Source organism: Pinus tabuliformis, chromosome 2_2, assembly GCF_031772625.1.
Source record: "Pinus tabuliformis cultivar Carrire ecotype Pingquan chromosome 2_2, CPIR1, whole genome shotgun sequence".
Taxonomy (NCBI): Eukaryota; Viridiplantae; Streptophyta; class Pinopsida; order Pinales; family Pinaceae; genus Pinus; species Pinus tabuliformis.
The window spans coordinates 247,923,325-247,929,324 of record NC_142300.1 but is presented as its reverse complement, the minus strand read 5'-3'; positions in this window follow the sequence as shown (position 1 = coordinate 247,929,324).

Below are 6,000 nucleotides of genomic sequence, written 5' to 3'. Positions count from 1 at the left end.
ATCCCCAATTGAAAAACATACTAAGGAAGGCATGGTGGCTACAGTTCATCCAGAAATTCAGAGGCTACAACAAAGAAGTTACGAAGACATTTGCAAGGTCTTTTAATGGCGTGGAAGTTGAGGTTGGAGACCTTAAATTTTCAGTTACAGAGGCATCTATCATTGCAGCAACGGAACTCCCACAGGAGGGGGAACGGTGGTTCAAAAACAAAATCTTTGATGAGAGGGCCTGGAGGGTTATCCTACTTAATCCAGGTATGGATATAACCATTTTCAAATGTGGAATCTCTGTCTCTACTTTAGAAGAAAAGTGGGCTAGTATATTATTGATAATCCAGAAGTTTATTACATGTGAGGGACGGTTCGGGTCCATGTATATGTACCACACCCGGTTGCTAATGAATTTTCTAGAAAATCAAACTATCAATTTGCCTTACTTTTTATTGAATAGTCTAAAAAAGATATCCATAACTGTATAAAAGAATTTGGAGGACATAGAACCCCACCTATACCATCACGGCCTTGTAAAATTTTTGATTGAAAAACAGTTGAAGGAAAAGAAGGACACCTGGGAACAGTTTTTGGTTAGAAACTTCTTTCAAGATCCACCTAAAACACCCGAGAGCAGATCAGCAAGGAAAAGTAGGAGAAAGAAAACAAGTGTGAGAATTCAGGACATTCCTACTAACATAGCTAAAGAAACTAATAAGGAAGAGAAGCTGCCAGAAAGTAGGAAGGAAAGAACTAAGGTTAGGAAGCAAAGAAAATTAAAGGGGAAAATAAATATTGAAGTTGTCTATCAAACCCCAGAACCTTCCTCAGAAGAGGACCACCAAATACTTTCTGAACGACTAGTTTACCTTCAGGAACAATCAGCTGCAGCAAAAAGGAAAGGGAAAGAAAAACAGAGTGTGGAGAAAGAAGACACTGGCTCACAAAATCTAAGGAGGAGCTCCAGACTTAAAGGAAAACTGAGGAAAGTACAAAATAAAGGGCCCCACTTCATTGATTTAGGAGGGGAAACACCGGAACAACCTCTAGCAATCCCTCCTGGCCGTGGCCTACACCATACTCCTATTCCTCAGCCAGATTTTAGTCCTTCTCAGCCAGATCTTGAGATTAGTCATTCTCAACCAGATTTTGGGGACAGCCCAAGGAAGACTACACCTGAGATAGATTCAACCCAGCAAGAAATGTATGATTATATTGAAACGTTGGAGAAAACTGCCACAGATCAAGGCACTTCATCTGCCCAGCGTAATACAACCCAAGAAGCTCTAATCCAATCACTAAAACAGGAAGTTTTTAAACTGGAGGTCCTAAATAGACACATCAAAAGAGAAAATGAAACATTAAAAGAACAGAGCAGGTTGGATAAAGATTATTCACGACAACACCATGTTGCATCTTGGGTTGTGGCAGAAGAAAAATAGAAAATTGAAGAAAAAGAGCAGGAGGTTGAGCAGAGCTCTCATCAACCTCAAATTCAAGTGCCTAATGAGGAAGCTGAGGATGACAGTGGTCCCAAGAAAGAAGAAAAGAAGGCTGAATGTGTTGGTAGAGGTCTTAGAACACATGAACTGAAGGGAGGATGGTCAAAGTTTTGATTGCATGGAGACATGCAACACCTTCACAGTGGGGGTATGTTGAGCTCTGAAACTACATCTCTCCTACACATTTTCCTAGACTTTTTCCCCTCACCAGTACCCCATAAGATATCAAAGATCATTGAATATTGATTTTAAAAGAGCATTTAAGTTGTTTTCTAACTATGTTTTTGTGTTTGCTATTTGAATTAGATTTTGCTCATTAGCTGCAGAATACAGCAACTTTCCGCAACTATTTTTGTTGATCTCTAGGTTACAGGTGTCATCAAGCAAAACAAGGCACGTGAGTAGTTCAGGAATAATCTGGACATGGATCAGGTCCTATTGGTTTAGCCAAATTCGCAAAGGAAGCCCTTGGTCAAACGATGGTCAAATGAAGGAGTTCTACGGCAAGCAAGTCTCTGTTTTTCAACACGTGAAGGATCCGAGACCGTTCCTAGATCCATGGGTTCATTTTGACAGCGGTAGACTGCCTCCACGACAAAAATCCAAGAACCATCTTTCGATAGATTGAATGATCTTTGCAACTATCATGCTAAACTCACGGATGCTATCTTTTCACGTGTCCTCTGTTGAAGGTGTTTCATAAGAAAACAATTATGTAATCTCCCTTATAAATAACGCGCTTGCAAATGCATGTAGAGTTAGTTTTTGATGTCGTTTTGTTGTTAGTCATTGTACTGTGCCGTGAACTGGTCCTCCTGTTGTAATGAGAGGAGTCTTCCTCTGTTTTGCAATACAATAAAACTCTGTTTTGTATGACTGTGTGAGCGTAATTCCAGACTAATAGCATGTTGACCAAGGCCGTGCAGAGGGCCCCTGTTGGCTGAGGTTTTGTTTTCTTTTCTGTAAAGTTTTTTTGTGTTGTTTCCTTATTTCCATTGCACATATTTCATAATCTGTTCACCTGTGTATATTTCATAAGTTAGTTATGATGTTAACATTACATTCCTGTACATGATTTTTCAAGCATTGTATATTATTGCTAACACTGATCAGTGTGTGTTTCAGGTTAGGATAGGCCCGGGCATTTTCATACAATTTTTACAATAACTAGTGACATGAGATTAGCCTCTCTGCTGACTTTGTTTTTCTTAGCTTTTCAATTTCAGTTATGCTTTGATTTCAGTTTTATTCATTTGCTTTGTTAGTTAGTTTAGATATCAAATTACTCATATCATTGACGTTATCTCCAGAGCCATAGCTTAACCCTGAAAAGATTACTCGGCGAGCTATCGAACTGTGAATGATGTGATTTGATTTTAGTTTTATTTTTCTGCAATTAGATATCAAATTCCTCATATCATTGACATTATCTCCAGAGGCATAGCTTAACCCCAAAATGACTACTTGGCGAGCTATCGGACTATGAATGATGTGATTTGATTTTAGTTTTATTTTTCTGCAATTAGATATCAATTTCTCATATTATTGACGTTATCTCCAGAGCCATAGCTTAACCTCGAAAAGACTACTTAGCGAGCTATCGGACTATAAATGAAGTGAATTGATTTTACTTTTATTAGTTTGTAGTTTTTGGTTTGTTTGAGTGCAATAGCTTAACTTTTATTTTTGTATCTAGATGAGTAGCAGGGATAGAGATTTCATAATCAGTAGTTCATCATTTGTTTGATTCAAGTAACTGCACATTTACATTCTTGTTTAGCTGCATATTTACATTCTTGTTCAAGTATTAATTTCATCACTAGACTATTGTGAGATCCCCTGAAGTGTTAAGTTCTGGAAGTCATCATAAAAGACATAATCACCTTAAAATATATACCCAAACTTGCCTTCTAAAGTATTCTTAAAACTTAGGAATAGGATTTCCATTTGCATTAGGAGACAAACCAAGATAAAACCCCCAAAAACAAGCTAAAATTGAAAACAATAAAATCTAAGAAATAAGTTGCCTTGCACATACAGTGTGCCACACTTCATCAGTTTACAACTCCCAGATTGATAATTAATGTAGCAATTTAGGACATACTAAATTGACTAAGCAATAGCCACCTTGAGGGTACTTGCCTCTTGCAAATCAAGGTTGGTGTGAGATCTAATATTTCAACATGTTTTAATTCTATAGTTTTAAGCTTAACTTTTATGTTTTCTACATGTTATATGATTAGATACTCATATTCATATTGATTATTGGAGTTTTTTTTTTGTTTTACTGAAGGGTAGCTTCACTTTGATTAAGTTCTAAACTCCTATTGTAATCTATAACCAAGTTTTTTGGGGCTATGTGAGGAACCATATTTTCTTGATGTATGGTACCTGCTACCTTTTATTTTAAACATTACAATTCAATCTAGTGATTTGAATGCTTTAAGTAACTATTTGATGTAATTTTGATATATATCAAAATTTCATTTTTATTTTTATTTAAAATTAGATTATAATTCAATTTAAATAATATCTTTATTTTTATTATTAATTAATAATATAATATCTATATAGTAAATAATTCTTGAAATTTAGTTAGATGAAATAATGTACACAAAACTAATATAACATTACTCATAAGAAAATATCATTTAATACAAAGACGATATAAAAGACAAATAAAGAAAACGGACATTTGAAGCGTCTTTAATCTTGCATCTTTCTATATATCCCCCAAAAAGGGCTACGTAGTAACCTTGTCATTGTCTTCAAATCACTTCTTTGCCAATATTCAAACTTCCAATCTCTTTATTTATCTTTTACATTGTCTTTGTATTATATAATTTTCTCTTAAGAGTAATTTTAGATAAATTTTGTATACATTTTCCATCTAACTAAAATTTTAGATTTTTTTAATCATAATCGATAAAAGAAATGAAGAAATTTAAGATGCTTTTTGCTTTTTTGGTTCTGTTTTTTTTTGTTTTGTTTGTTTGTCAGAATTACAATTATATGTGTTTTTTTATATTTAAAGGTTTTACAATGTGACAGGTTTGGGTTAATAATTTTCGCATCATTGTGTTAAAATTATTTGTATTGATATTTTGGACCTGCAATACATAATCCATATTCAATACAAGAGAAGAGAGAAATATGAATAATTTAAACCATAAAGACACAATAATAATTATATTTGATTTGTAAATATTTTGCTTCACACTAACCTAGTGAACATTCAAAATGGGTTGTAACATTATGCATATTTGTTTCAATGAATGAAAAACTCGATTTTGTGAGATGTTTAAACAAAAATAGAATCATTCGTATGCCTTATAGGCCATGAATACATTATCTAACACACTAACCAAATGAAATAAAATTGAAATACATAACAATATTTAAAAACTAGAACATCGATGGAGTGTTAGCTAATAATTCCACCTAGATTTCTATGTGTTATTATTCCATTGCCTTTACATCACAAGGATACTCTCACGAGCTCTCTCCCTAACATTGCAATCCAAATAGTTGGTAATTTGAATGTTGGATCTAAAACCACAACAATTGATTATTGAAGTTCCATACTTTTATGTTGGAGGTGTGCCATGGAAACCTCATTTTCATTTCCAATATGTTTAGCTTCTTGTAATATACTTTCAACTTCCAAATTGGAAGATCCCCTCTTCTCCATTCCCTGAAGCTGGTTTTCCAAATATGAGTTCAACTAAGCAAGTTGGATGACAAAGTAATAGGCCATTGTTGGTAGAGTGTGAGCACTGGTGGTAGTTTCCTTCTCTTCCAGAGGGCCGAATCTAGTGGTTTCAGGATTGATTTCTCTAGGTGTTAACATATTGGCTACTTAGATGGGCCAATTGGCTTGAAATCCAATAAGAGAAGAATATAATCTAGGACATCCATGTCGAGCCCTCATGTTATCGACATCACAACATTTCTGCATGCGACACATGAAAAATGGATACCCACTGCAATGAAATTGGCTCTCATGACATCTTCAGTATTGTTTGATGATTCTAAATGCCTTATATGCGACTTTGCCACAGGGCTACCAAAAAACATGTTTGCAATAGTTGCAGGCCATGTGAATCCCAATGCTACCATGGATCTCAGTGTCATCTATGATATGAATCCTAGTGCTGCCATGCATCTCTACAAGCTAGAGGTATATTTATCCATGCATGCAGTTATACCTCCAGGAGCGAGGTGAGGTGATGTAAAGGCTTAGTCCCAGAGTTGCAAGATTTGGGCAGGGTCCATAGAAGAGTAGTAGCAATTGAAGTATACTTTTCTCATGGATCATTACCTTTGCTACCCACAATATTCAGTAGCAGAATAATCAATGTCAGTTAGTGCACTTAGATTTTGAGTGACAGTTCAGAGGCTAATAGTAATTAGATACTCAGAAGATAGTTGCAGCACAAAGAAACAATTGATTCAGTATTTTGAATGCTTCTCAGTTGCAGTTGTTGTAGTAGCAACAACAACAGTG